Raw genomic sequence first — 15,528 nt, forward strand, 5'->3', positions numbered from 1 at the left:
GAAACCACTGAAACCCTTCTGAAACCCCATGACACTTACTGCAACACCCTGGAACACACCTGAAACCCCATGAAACTCACCTGAAGCTCTTCGAAACCCCTAGAACATCACTGAAACTCTCAGGCCACTTGGAACACCCTTTAAGGTCCCTGAAGCCCCATGGAACACCTGACATACCGCGCGAAACCCAATGGAATGCCCCTGAAAACTTCTGTTATATTCTTATTTATGGCTCTACCAGGCCCGTGCACAGAAGTGGCGCCAAGGGAGGGGTTTTTACCTATTTCGGCAAAAGGCGGAGGGGCGCCTAATGTAAAAAGCGTCGGTAATGGGTGGGGTTTAACCCCCAAAACCCCCCCCCTTGTGCACGGGCTTGGGCTCTACGTTTCCACTAGAACTTGAATTACCTCTCTTCGACTTATTGTTCCTTGAGCACTTCCACAGTTATTAATTGAAGAGCCTTCTTTGCCTGCAATAGCATGAAGTATGCCGGGGCCCGTGGCGCAGTGGCTACACGTTCGCTTCATAAGCGGATGGTCATGGGTTCGATCCCAGCCCCGGCACTTCGTCAGTTGCTCTTCCCCCCGAGAGCGGCTGGCACTTGACCCTCTTCTGAGCTCTCATAGCTCAAACGGACCCGGATAATTGGATATCGGCGAACGACAACCCATAATGGACGACCCTCAATCGGACTGGAAAAGGAACAACAGCTACACATCATTTCATCATCGTGCTCATCATTCTACCAAGGACAAGGTAGAAAAGTGAAAGCAGCACAAAGGCAAACCAGTTCGATATAGTAGAATAAGAATATAATAGAATACATTTTTAGGTGCTGTACAAAGTGTAAGTGCAGCCGCCAATTGGAATCGCTCACGTATTGCCCTAGTGGACAAAAGAGCTGTAAAATAGGTTAAGTGGTTAAGAATAAAAAAATAGCATGAATTTGTTATTGTGAGCTAAGCATAATGATACGCTATGCCCAGGGTGTAGAGAAAATTTTGCCGACCGGAACGGGAATCGAACCCACCGTCTCCGGATTGGTGATCCACAGCCTTAACCATTAGGCTAACTGGATACCCTTTAAACTCCCTGTATCGCCCCTGAAACCTGTTAAACTTTTGTGGAACGACCCTGGGACACCCATGAAACCCTCTGGAACCCTTTGGAACGCCACTGTAAACCCTTGTAGCACCCTTGAAGGGCATTTAAAACCACCCGAAGCCCCATGGAACGCCTACAAAACTCTATGAAACGTCCATAAAACTTCTTGAAACGCCCCTCAAGTCCCTTGAAGACCCCTGATACACTCCTGAAACTCTCCGGGATATCTCTGGAATGCCCCTGGAAGTCCCCTGAAACCGCACAATCGTCTAAAACTCCCTGAAACAACATGAAAAGCTCATGAAACCCTTTAAAGCTCCATAGGCCCCCCTCAAACGCCCCGGGAACGCCTCTAACATACCCGTAGAAAATTTCTGAAAACACCCCTGGTGAGCCCCTGCATGAAGACAATTCTGGCAGTTACGCTAACAGTTTATGCTAGTGTTCAACAATTGGGTCATGAATGTATAATGTCGCCACAAAAAAGTTATGAATAATGGATTGAGGAAAAATGCAAAGTCTTACAGAATGATCATTTTTTTTTATTAATTCATACAAATTTCTATGGGAATTTCCCAGACAATTAATTAGGAGACTTTTCAGAAATCCCTTTGTCATTTTTTCAATAATTTCATTGAAAAATTTCTAAGCTATTTCTTTTGAAAATAATTCAGCAATTTCTTGGGAAGACCATTTTGCATTTATACAAGAACTTATTCAGATTTTTTTAATAAGATTTTATATTTCTTAGGTATTTTGAGAATTCAGCAGTGAAATTTTCTTCTACCATTTTTTTTTTTCGAAATTTTTTTCCACAATTCCTTTTGGAATTCGAAATTCCGTTATGGCTATGGGGATTCCTTGAGCATTTTTTCTGATTTCTTCCAGCAATTAATTTGAAATTCTTTTTGGTTATTCCATTTTAGATTGCTTGAGATTTTTTTTTCTATATTTTTTTCAGCAAACTTTTTGTTTTTATGTTTTCAACTTCGTTCACATATTTCCGTAAAGTATTCCTTCAACAACTCTGATGAAAAGTTATCCTAAACTCACTTTGAGAATGTATTTATTATATTTTATATTTGATTATAGTTTAATAATTTCTTCTAGGAATTTCTCATTGATTTCTCGTCGCAAATGCATTGTGAAGTGAACTAGCGATTCCTTTGTTAATCTATTCAACCATTTCTTTGAAAATAACACAGGAGTTCAATTGAAATTGAACTTGATCAATTTTTTTCTGTGAAATTAATTTCGGAATTCTTCGGGAGTATCTTTAATTACTCCTTCGGTATTCTTTTAGAGAACTTTTTTCAGTTATTCCTTTAGACACATATTCGGAAACTACTATGGGGCGTCCTTCGGCATTTTTTTCAGGATTCCATTTGGTAATGTTTGTAGTAATATCTCTGGTAAGTCCTTGGTTATTCCTTTAGGGTGCCTTAAGCTATTTCTATGCAAACGTTTTCAGAAATCGTTTAGTTTTTTTTTCAGAAAAAAAAATTGGCGACTTCTCTGGCAATCACCTTAATTTTTCTGGAAATTTTTTAGGTTGTTCTGAGATTTTCTTCGTCCATTTTCCAAATTCGCAAAAGAGGATCTAATAGATCTTCAAAAGTTATAACAGGCCGAATTTCGTAAAGAATTACCAACGGAATGTGTAGAGGAATTGGCAAAGAAATTTGCTAAGGAAGTGCCGAAGAAATTTTCAAAAATTGTTACATACAGAAATTTGCAGCCGAATAGACTCAGTAATTTCGAAAGGAGCTATCGAAAGAACTGCAAAAGTAATTGACAAGTATATTGACAAAGGTTTTGCCAGAAAACTCCTAAAGAAATAGCTGAAAGAGCTGTCTAGTAAATTTTCAATGCAATTGCATAGAATTCAAAAAGTAACGCAGTAGGTATTTAAAAAACGACCTAAATTATTTTTCAATTTTGTTGTCCAGAAATTTCCAAAAGCATTACCAAACCAAATTCCAAAAGGATTGCCGAAATAGTTTAAACATTTGTCCAAGAAAACCCTAAAAAATAAATCAACAGGAATTTTTGTATCAAATCAAATGAAAATTGCTGACAAGATTTCCAAACGATTCACCGAAAGGTTATTCGAAAGATTTTCACAATGTAAGTCAAAGGAAATTCGCCAAATCAATCTCAAAAGGAAATGCCGAATGAGTTACTCAATCAACTCCCGTAGGAGTTGGCAAAGAAGTTTCCAGAAGCTGAGCTTGAGCTTGATTGATCGCCCGTAGATGCTACTCCAGTATTGCCCGTAGACCAGCTACGCACTCACACAAGGAACCAATGAGATATCTGGCAAGGATTAGCAGGCATCTTCAGTGTGTGAGCGTTGGTGATCTTCTATGTTTAGACGAAAATAGCGCCTGCCACGTCAGGTTGCAGCTCAATGTGGGGAAGGGGAAGGAAGTGATGACTGCAATCGTTTGTATCTACATCAGACCGAATATACCTCTGCGTCTCATAGAGGTCCAATGCTGAATTGATTAAGAAAAAATGCAGCTGCCAAGAGCTGCCAAAACATTAGCGTCACGATGATATGCATATGGCCAAATTGTATGAAAAACAGCCGTTTCGTCGAATCTTGTACGAAGAAATTGACAAATAATGGAAATTCCATTAATATAAAATAAAGATTCAAATCATGGTCCAATACATTTATTTATGCTTTAGTCTAGCAACCTAGCAGATTGCTATGGTTTGACAATTTTTGCCAGGTATTTTTAAATCTGAACCACTCTTCGTCTGCACAAATTCATTTTGGTTTCGATTTGTTGGCAGAGGGCAGAGGAAGGAGAATGTATGTAGAAAAAAAAAACAAACTAGGATGAAAGGGACGGGCCAGGGATTGAACCCAGGACCTTCTGCATATGAATCAGAAGTGGTAGACACTATAGTCCGTCTTATGGCAAAGAAGTTTCTAGAAAAGTGTGGAAGATATTCCAAAGGATTTTCCAAACAAATTGTCAAAAAATTCCGAGAGAAATTGCTGAAAAAAAAATTAATAGGAAAATTTCGCAGAAAAGCGTTTTGAAAAAGTTCACAAAGCCATTGTTGAAGCACTGCTGAGAACTGATTCCCAAGGAGTGGCCTTACAATTTCTCAAAAGAAATGCCACTGAAATTTTCAAAGAATTTTTTAACGGAGTTCTCAAAAAAATCTTGAAAAACTCTACCAAAAGAATTGCGAACTCAATTTTTGACACAATAGCTGAGACAGTTTCCAAAAGAATTACTTAAAAAAAATTCTATTCATAACAATGCACAAAGAATTCAGAAATAAATTTCTTAAGAAATGCCCGAAAGAATTTTAAGAGTTATTGCCGAAGGGACTACCAAATAAATATTTCAAGATATACGTTTAGAAATTGCTGCACGGATTTCCAAAATAATTGCAAACAAAAATTAAACAAAATTCCGAAGAAATTTGACACTTAGATTGAACTGGCGCTTCTAAAAAAGACAAGCGCCACGTTGTGAGCGAATTAATCAAATTGTTCTTTATATGTGAAAACTTGTGAAATCTTCTGTGAAGCTTTTAATAAGGTAGTAACAGACGCAATGGTCCAGAACGCGAGATGTACAACGAATATATTAAGCTTTTATTCTTCTGAACTACTTAGTTGAAGACAGTATCCTTCACTGAACAGGATGGACTTGGATCAGACTCAATCATTTAAACCTAAAGATTCAAAAAGGGGTGGGCCATAAAAAATTGAGGATTATCTGGCAAAAAAGCTCAATTTTCATAGAAACAATTGGTGAACGAATTTCGAATCACTGAAACCGAAAGCTCAATACTCTAATATATGTCAACTCTCTTAGCCTTCTGAGCAACTATGCTGAAGACAGTTACCTACTATAAGGCACAGAACGCGAGGTATACGACATTTAGACTGAACTGCAAGCTTCTAAGAGCACTATCACCACGTAGTGGGTGATTCTCGAACTTATCCGACATGGTGCCCTGCGTATTAGATTCCCGGTGGTCAATGTTCGTGGATCCAATATTTTACCATATCAACACATTCTTGACGAAATTATCTTTCAAATAAGACATTGGTTATTTGAACTGATGAAAAAATCATTCTATTAGAGCTAGAATTTCTGGGTCATAATGACCCCAATGCATTATTCATATTTTTTCTTAATGCCCACAGAAGGTTAATATAGAGTATTGTACCATTTCGGCATATGTATCTATGTTGGGCGCTTAGCGCTACAGGCTAGACTCGATTATCCGGAGTCGGGTTCAGAGGCTTCCCAAACATGTATCGGGAACGGAATGATGTAGGGGATTTTTTTTATTACCGTACAGATTTGGGCCGAAGGGTCTCAGATTTTCATGGAACTTTTCACACAGGCAGTGTTCATTGATATATGAATAAAAAAAATGAGAAAAATTAAGAATCGCCCATTTTCCCGGAAAACTCAGATGGATTTTTTGTTTTTCCCTGACACTACTGACTTCGAAAATTCATAACTCAAGAACGAAGCATCATAGAAACTAAGTTTTTTTTAGAATAAAATCAAATTTTCTCGGAAATCAAAAAAAAAAAAATAACCTGAAAAAAGTTTTCCACAATTGAGAAAATTCGTAAATAAAAGCCGAAAAAACTATGCCCGAACTCGAGGAAAATTTTCAAAAAAAAAAACAATTTTAAGTAGGTTATTTCATAATCGCTGAAGTTTTTGGAATGCACATTTTTTCATTTTTCAGTTATGGCCAATTTTGTTGAAAAATGTCCAAAAGTGCCATTTAAGCATTTTTTGAAAAATCATAACTCAAGAACGAAGCATCGTAGAAACAAAGTTTTTTAATAAAAATTAAAGCAAATTTTCTCAGAAATCCAAAAAAATATGAAGAAGAAAAAGTTTTTCACAAAATTTTGCACCGTTGAGAAAATTCATAAAGAAAAGCCGGGAAAGCTATGCCCGAACTTGCGAAAAATTTTCAAAAAAATATTTTTGAGAAGGTAATATCAAAAGCTTCAAACGCTGAAATTTGTGGAATGCACTTCTTTTTCGTTCCTAAGTAATGACCAACTTTGTGTTAAATGACCATATAATAAAGGCTTACACGGTCATTTTCCACAAGGTTGGCCATAACTCTTAAGAAAGAAAAAAAGTGCATTCCAAAAATTTCAGCGACTAAAGATTATAAAATAACCTTTTCAAAAATGTTTTTTTTTGAATTTTCCACGAGTTCAGGCATCGTTTTTCCGGCTTTTCTTTACGAATTTTCTCAACTGTGGAAAACTTTTTCCAGTTCTTTGTTTAGATTTCTGAGAAAATTTGATTTCATTTTCCAGGAAAATTCCAAAAAAATACTATGTTTCCACCATGTTTCGTTCTTGAGTTATGATTTTTCAAAGTACCGTAAACCGGGGTCAAATTGATCTCCGGGTCGAAATTGATCAGACGATTTTCCGTTAGATAAAACATACTTTAAATAGTTTCCAAGCAAATATCGTTTAGTATCGGTTCCCAACTGCACGATAGTTGAAAGGAAATTATTTAAAATATGCTAAACCTAACCGAAAAACGTGTGATCAATTTCGACGCGAAGATCAATTTGACCCCGGTTTACGGTACTTAAGTAGTGTCCGGGGAAAACAAAAAAAATCCACTTGGGTTTTCCGGGAAAATAGGCGACCCTGATTTTTTTTCCTTTTTTTGTTCATATATCCATGAGCCCTACCTGTGGAGACCGTTCGGCCTAATTTGTACGATAATAGGAAAAAAAAACACAGAAGAAAGAGAAAGCAGATAAAAGGATACGAAACAAGAGGATATGGATGGGCCAGGATTTGAACCCAGGGCATTTTGTATACGAACGCCACGAAGCCCCTGTGAATTTCCCTAGAACTCCATAAAGCCCTTCGACAAACAAAATAACATTGTCATTACCATTGATTAAAAGAAATCGTTCGGTGATGTTACGGCCTTACAGAACTAAACATCAGATATAGAAACAATCTGACGTTAGGCTGAATAAAAACAACACTCCACTATCGAGATTCCTCGTAAACAGTAATATGCACTGTTCGTGTTCTGCTCTTCTCTAAAAGCATCAAGCTTCATTCATCAGAGTACACTGACTGTTTACACTTCGGTGACTTGATTATAGAGCTATAGTCGAAACGTAACCTAATTACACGTATAGTTTCCCCCCAAAATACATCGTAAACTACATATAAACACGAAACTTCAATCTCCATTGATGTGGTCGGATGGAATACGAGAAGTGGGCAGTCAGTAGTGGAAGCACGGCGAAGCTAAACCCAGGCTAGTAAACGACGACGGACGGTGATTAACGTTGTTAGCATGCGGCGGCGGCTAGGGCTGTTCCTTCCACTTTGATCCGCAATCGACAGTCGTACAGTAGTGCTGTGGAGAGCTCAAACGCTATTCTTAGCCCGACAGGTGGAATGGGAAACTTGCAACAAGGAAAACTCTTACTTTTGTCCCGTCTCCGATCAGATAGAGGTACTTGTACATTCTAGCAATACATTGTCTAGACTCCGCTTCGGAAACATGACGACCGGCCAAGAAGTTGCAGCCATTTTGGCACCGTTCCATGTTCTACTTTCCGGTTCGACGGTGGAAGACTTCCACACATCTACCTAATCCCGGATTGCAATGGTTGCTGGTTTCGAAGTGCAACTTTTCAACTGGTGGAAGGTGGCAGAGGGCCAACAACAACAACTGCATAAGCTGGATATGAAATTTGATGCCTACCCATTTTTTCCTCTGTTCCAATAATCCCGTGAGCAGCAAAACTTGTAGGACTTCGAATCAACACTTGCTTCTGGATACGACGACGCGTCAAACAACTGCTTGAGTTTACAACAGCTCACTCGCCCGCACACAATTCCGTGGGTATCGATGATATACAAGTTTACAATCACTGTAATTTAACTGATCGGTCTGCCTCCCTTCTCGGCTCTTTTCCCGCTTTCCCACAATCCAGATGCAATTACTCGTTACTACACTCGAACGTCGTCACAAAACTGGTAGCTAATGTACACGATACGTATGTAGATATCACGTTCTAGCACGCACTTGACATCGCATCAAATGCGATCCCTAACTCATTCTCCCGCCACCCGTTGGCTGTGGCCCCCTTTTCCAAACGCATCTTTCTTCACTTCACAAAGAACCCTAATTTTCCAGCACCACACTTTCACAATCCGAACCCGAAACGCAAAACTCCCAAACAAAGTCCAGTAAAACACGCGACGCCCTTACTTGCCGTCGTTCCTCACGATGCGATGTGGAGTTGTTCTCTTCTCACCATCATCGAACGACACCACCGAATCGGACAAAGTTCTAAACGCGACTGGCGACTGGACTACTACTACCGATGGTGGAAATGCCAACCAGTAGAGGCCTCAGGAGTTCGAGTTTCCAATTCAACTTTGTACTGCCTCCGTACTGTACTGCTTAACGTTAACAGTGCAGCAAGCAACCGCAAAATAATGATGAATTAGTCTGGAGTTGAAGTAGCATCGCGCAGTACCGACCGACCAACCGACCGAGTGCTACTGCTTCCGCTTGCTTGCCGTTCCGCGCGCGACTGTTTTGAAGCAGAAGCAATCGTTAGGGTATGCGGTATAGAATGGCTTATTTAAATGCCATTGATAGAAAATAGCAAAAAAAAACTTCCTAAAATTTCCTAACGAGAGAAGTTTATGTGTTATCGGCTGATTTTCCGATAAAATAGAGAGTGGCAATGCCAATACATACCACAAAGCCACGCTTCTTACAATGGCCATCACAATCTTTTAAGGAATTGCTAGAGGGATTCGCGTGTAAATCTCGATAGGAGTTCTTAGTTTTTTCCTTAAAGAAATTACTGAAAGAAGCCCTGAAAATTACCCCTTAATTCATTAAGATTTCCTTTTAGAAAACCCAAGAGGAAACTATGAGAAGTTCCTGGAGAAATCCTGAAAAGAACACTGAGGAATATATGAAAGAACTTATTGAGAAAATAAGGCAAGAATTTCTACAGGAATTTATGAAATCACGGGATGAATCCTAGGAGATATCACAGGTTAAATTCTCTCAAGGATTTCTGGTGAAAATTTTAAAGGAATTCTTAGAAGATTTTCTGGAAAATCCTCACAGAGACCCAAAGAAAAATCCCTGGCAATATTTGGTGAAATTCACAATAAGAAAGAATTCGCGGACGATGAAATCCCAAAAAGAATTTCTGACAGTTTTTGTTAAAAATGTCTCGGAAAATATCAGACAGAATTTCAGCAGGGTCTCTGCAGGAACTCCTGAAGGAATGTCAGGAGGAATGATTGAAGAAATACCAAGAAAAAATCAGTTCTTGAAAAAAATCTCTGGAGGATTTCCCTTTTTTGAAGAAGTTTCTGGAACTGTGGAAACTCTTGCAGGATTTTTGGAAAAATCTCTTGAAATGTTTAGAGTAATTCCTGGAGAAATCTGTGAATGAAATATTTAGAGATTTTTTTTGAAGAAATGCCTGGAGGCATCCTGCAAGGAAATCATAGAAGAAATTCCGAGAAAATACATAGAGGAATAACCGATGGAATTTCTGAAGCTAATTCTGAGAAAATTCCTGCTGTAAACACTATAAGAAATCTATATAGGATTTCCCGCAGGATTTTCTTGAAAAAAAAAACACACACACACGCACACTGGAGACATTCCTGAATGAGTTTGTGAAGGAATACTTGGTTGAATTTCTGAAGAAACGAATGCAATAATTTCTGAAACAATTATTGGACAAATTTCTGAAAGATGTAAAAAGTGAAATTTCTTAATGAATACATGGAGAAGTTTACAATGAGAACCCTGATAGATTTTCTGAAGAAAATCTTAGACAAATTTCAGATACCAAAAACCAACAGAGAATTTTCAAAGATAAATTGAAGCAAATGTCTTAATGATTTTCTGAAAAATATGATTGAAAGTATTTCTGGGAAAAAAATAAAACTTCTGGAAGAATTTCCAATTGAATCCTTTGGAAGATATTCTTAAGTAACACTTGAACTTATTTCCTGAAGAAATTCTGAAATTCAGTTTTTACGGAAACACTAGATAAATCTTAGAAGGAATCCGTAAAAGACTTTCCGAGAGAATCTTCAGAGTCATTTCTGAGAAATTCATGAAAGATTTTGTAGGGGAATCATGGGAAAAAATTCTTGAAGATATTTTTCGAGTAAATTTTGAATGATCATTAAGAGGATTTCCATCCATGAACTCCCTCCGAAATTGCTCCATTGTGCTCCTTGGAGCGATTGCGGAAAAAAAATCATGAATTTTCGCAGGAATTTAGATATTTAAGGAACTATCAAAGAATACTTTGGAGAATTTTTTTCAAAAATATAAAAAGCACTTTCCCAACAAATTTTTGGAGGATTCTCAAAAGGAATCAATGGAGGAATGTCAGTGAAGAACTATCTGTGAAGGCTTTGTAGAGGAATCCGTGGAGAAATTTAAGGAGGAATTGTTGAAGAGGAACGGAGGGATATTTGGCAATCCATGGTGAATTTTCTGAAGGAATCTACGGTGATTTTCCGATTGAGATTTTATGAAAGATTTCCTGGAGGGATTTTTTTAGGAAATCATAGAAGATATTCAAAAGAAATCCATACAGCAATGCCGGCAGGAATTCATAAAATTTTGGAAGCAAAATCCTAAAAACTGGAGTCCTGGAAGCCACTCTCACGATATTAGGAGGAATCCTCGAAGAATTACCTAAAGAAATCCTTGGGATAATTTATGAAAACATCTGTGTACGATTTTCTAGAGAATTTTTCAATATTTTTTGAAGTAATCTCTGGAAAAATTTCCAAGTACTGAAGTTATTTCTGCAGCAGTTCATGTAATATTTTCTAAAAGAATCCCTTGAGTAATTTCCTTAGAAATCTAAGGTAAAAGTTCTGTGGAAAACACTGGAGAAATTGTTCTGAATTTTTGGAGAGACCACCTAAAAAAATCCGAAATTGGAGACATTTGTGGAGGAATCTTTTATATTTGTTTATGAAATACGTGGAAAGCCTTCTTCTTCTTCTTCTTTATGGCTCTACGTCCCCACTGGGACTTGGCCTGCCTCGCTTCAAATTAGTGTTCTTTGAGCATTTCCCCAGTTATTAATTGAAGGCTTCCTTTGCCTGCCTTTGCATGAATTTGTATATTGTGAGGCAAGTACAATGATACACTATGCCCAGGGAGTCGAGAAAATTTTCCCGACCGGAACGGGAATCGAACCCACCGTCTCCGGATTGGCGATCCATAGCCTTAACCACTAGTCTAACTGGAGACCCTTCGTGGAAAGCCAAAGATCCAAAGTAGGAAAAAAATGTCGGGCCAGGGATTGAACCCAGAATTCTGCATATGAATCAGAAGCGATAGTCACTAGACCACCAAGCCGTCATTTTCCCGCATGAATGTGTTCAAGAATTTCTACTAGGAAATTCCCGAGTTCATACAAAAATTCCTTCAAGATTTCTTCATCTAAGGAAAATTCTAGGAATTTCTCCACGAATTCTTCAAGGAATTTATCCTGCAATAATTCCTAAGTATATCTACAGGAGTTCCTTCTGAAATATGGCAAAAATTTTATTAAATTTTCTAGGATCTTAAGATCTATAGCCTTATCTATGCCGTTTCTCTAGGCATTTATACAAGAGATCTTTCAGAAATATGTTCACAGATTAAACTTCATAGAACATTCCGATCCGTTCAATTCATGCTTCAGAACCTGACTCCGAATAATCCAATCCTACCTGTATCTTATGAACTTCAAGGAAGCTTCGGGAAACCTTTGCACAAATTCCTAGAAAAGTTTATTATTGACTATTGGATAAAGTTCATGGAAAAATTGTTTATTACAGTTTTCCAGAATAAAGGCGAAACAGGAAGCATTTTCTATTTTTTTTTCAATTTTGATTTTTTTTATCAAATAATGAAGAAATATTTAACAAAATCTGTTTCTGCATTTCTCATATTTTATTTTTATTTTTTATGAAATAACGAAGCAATATTTTTAAAATCGGTTTTCATACACATGTAGAGTATGGATCGAGGTATCTCCTGATTTTATTTTTCGTGATGAATGATGTTTTCCGTTTTTGAAGGAACTATTTTTTAACAAAATTTTACAATAATGGGAAACATTTTCCACTTCGAAAACAATTCAGAAGATACCTTGATCCATGAACGAAAATCGATTTTGAAAATATTGATTCGTTATTTAATAAAAAAAAACAAAAACCAAAAATATTAGAAAATGCTTCCAGTTTTCCCTTAATTCTGGGAAACTTTCAGAAAATAATTTAAAAAAAAATATAGAATTTTAAAAAGAATTTTACCCAATATTCAATAATAAACTTTTCTAGAAATTCCTCCAAAGGTTTCCTGAAGTTTCCTTGAAGTTCTTAAGATACAGATAGGACTGGATTATTCGGAGTCAGGTTCTGAAGCTTCGCAAGCATGTATCTGGGGAACGGAATGTTGTATGAAGCTGTAACTTTGATATTTGATCAATCCAACTTTTATTAGTACCTAATCGTCGAAATTTCAGCTTTGTACAGCATTCCGTTTGCCAGATATGCTTTGAGGAAGCTTCAGAGCCCGACTCCGGATAATCGAGTTCGACCTGTGTTTTTTCAAAGATTCCTTCAAAAACTTCCCTTGAATTTCTTTAGATATTTCTTTAGTGATTCATTCAAGAGTGTTTGCTGCAATTTCTAGAGGAATCCTACTGGAGATCGCTCCTTCAGAAATTATTTCAAAAATTCCAGCTTGGATTCCTTCTGAATTTGTTTCAGAGATCCTTTCAAAAATACCCCCAAAGACTTCTTCATAATTTCTTTATGAAATTTCTTCAGGTTTAAAAGTTCTTCCAAAATCTTTCAAAAATGTGTTCAAAACTCCTTCAGCGATTCAGTGCGAAATTCCTCTAAGCGTCCCTCCAAGACTTTTCCAAAGCTATTTTCTCAGAGATTCCTGCAGAAATTCCCACAAAGATTTTTTTTTGTAAGCTGCTCCTGCTGCTTTGTCTGATATATCTTCTGGGATTTTCTTGGCGATTTCTGCTGAAATTGTTTCAAAAATTCCTCCTGCATTGTTTTTTTAGAAGTTTTTCCAGAAATTGCTCAAAAAACACTAGAATCATTAATTACTGAAAGAATAATTGAGAGAATCCCCGAAGGAATTCCTATACAAATCTCATGAGGATTGTCTGAAAGAGATTCCTAGAGGAAATTCTTGATGATATTCTAGAAGGATTGCTGGAAAAAATGTTGAAGTAACTTGCTAAAGACTAGATTTTCGAGCAATTTCTACTGGAATTGCTGATGAAAGCTGTGAATCAATTCCTGAAGCATCACCGGAAAATAAATCTGAAAGAATCCCTGAAGATCCCTGAATCTTTGGTCAGAATAAGTCCGAAGCAATCCCTGAAGAAATATCTGGAGAAACTTCTGAAGGAAACCCTGGATGCACTTCCAGAAAAATCTCCTGAGAGTTTTCTAGAAGAATTTCTAAATAAATGCCTGAATATGTAGAATTGAAACAATAGTTTTTGTAAGAGCCCCTGGAAAACTTTCCAAATTCTTAAACAAAACCATAGAGAGATTTCTGAATGAATCTCTGAAAAAATCTTCGCATCTCTGTGATATCATTTTTCCTGGAATAGCATCTTTTGAAAAAAAAAAATCTTGGGAAAAACACCCGTAGTAGCTCCTGGAAAACTTTCTTGAGAAATTTCTAGACGAGTTCCAGAAGGAGTCACAGAGAGCAATTTCTGGATGAATTACTCCAGCAATGTTTAAAGAAATACATGCACGAACTTTTGTAGAAATCTTTGAGAGAATTTCCGAAGGAATCCCTGAAGGAATCCCAGGAGAAATTTCTAAAGAAACCCGTGCACTAGTGTCAAGATGCAGTTTTTGAGAAATTTCTTGAGAAACTTCTAGAGAACTTATTTCCAGTCCATGGTGATGCATAATGCCGAATTGAAAGATCAAGCGATCGCTTGAACAGGTTCATATTTCTGTCGACTTGCTTTATTCCCTTTTATTCCCGAATTTCTGTTGCTAACGGACTTTGATGTTATCGACGATGGAGCTCCACGTTGGAGATCCAGTTGTGAGGCCACCATGCACGAATTATATAACCGCAGGCATCTATTGCTAAAGACCTGCAGCCGTTGAGTGTTCTCCACTGATACACACCACGTTTCACTTTCCTACAATTACGATGAGAAACGGTAGCGGTGATGGTATCTTCGCTTCACTCCAGCAACGACCCCGCTGGGATCGGACAAGACACCGTTGTGCACTCTGCATGAAAATGCCTTGTACTGTGCTTCAATGAGTCCGATGATTTTCTCAGGGACACCTTTGCGCATGAGGGCTCCCCTAACGTTTTCGAGTTTGAGACGGTCGGATGCTTGTTTTGTAATCAATGAACACCAGGTAGAGATTTTTGGAATTCATCGGTTTACTCCAGGATGATACGGAGCAGGACAATATGGTCCACAAAGGATCGGCCGGAACGGAATCCTGCTTGATGCTGCCGGAGAATTGCGTCAACCTTCTCCTGTATCCGGTTAAGGATCACTTTGCAGAAGACTTTGAGAACGACACACAGTAACAGGATGCCCCGCCAATTATCGCATACAGTCAGATCACCCGTTTTGGGCACCTTTACAAAGACGCCTTGCATCTAGTTGGTCGGAAATGTCGCGATTTCTCATATGTTGCAGAATGTACAGCAGTTGTGCATGTGTAAGTCGAACGCGCCCAACTCTTGGCGGATTATACTGAGGTGTTGGTGACGTATCCAACACTCGAAAAAGGTATCCAAAGCGCTCAAATCAGCGTTTCAGTCGGGTAGGACAATAGATAGGCAGACGTGTCTTTCACGGGCGTCGTAGCATTTATCTTAGTCTCACTAAAGCGACGTGAGGCATCGTAGAGGAGGCGAATGTCACCGGTATTTGCGGTTTTCTCGCCTTCGTCGGCTAGGGAGTTCGGCCACGCTCATTTGTCTCCCTTGCATGAGCGCTTCACTTGTTTGTCGAGAGCGGAATAGCGCTGACAGGCTACGGCTTTGGCACCTTATGTTTCCGCTCGCTCTATCGCAGCTTCTTCGTTCCTTCGCCTCTCTATCTTCCTCCAGGTGTCATCTGTGATCCACTGCTTTCTCTGGATGCGTAGCTTACCCAAATTATTCTCGCAGGTAACGATGAAGGCGTTTTCAGATAATGTCAGAAGCAAACCAACTAGTATTTGTGCAGTTTTGCGATGGTCTTGGAATCAGATTACCTGGAATTTCATTATGTGCTTAAAAAACACCACCAATTTAACAACAATTTCCTTAAGAATCTGGATCTCACTCAGCATTCTGAAATTTCTACAAA

General features: G+C 38.1%; 1 protein-coding gene across 6 annotated transcripts in view; it reads right to left on the reverse strand.

Annotated features, from left to right (window-relative positions):
• Window positions 1-15,528, reverse strand: part of LOC109427367 (proton channel OtopLc) — a 185,963-nt gene that overhangs the window by 104,977 nt on the left and 65,458 nt on the right. The window contains exon 1 of one of the 6 annotated variants that reach the window (XM_029855469.2): window positions 7,866-8,511. The exons of the other annotated variants lie outside the window; for them this stretch is intronic. The gene's annotated coding sequence lies outside the window, so the exon portion shown is untranslated. Of the gene's footprint in view, window positions 1-7,865; window positions 8,512-15,528 lie in introns of those variants that run through there. 6 annotated transcript variants of the gene reach the window in all.

Source organism: Aedes albopictus, chromosome 1 (assembly GCF_035046485.1).
Source record: "Aedes albopictus strain Foshan chromosome 1, AalbF5, whole genome shotgun sequence".
NCBI classification, from domain to species: Eukaryota; Metazoa; Arthropoda; class Insecta; order Diptera; family Culicidae; genus Aedes; species Aedes albopictus.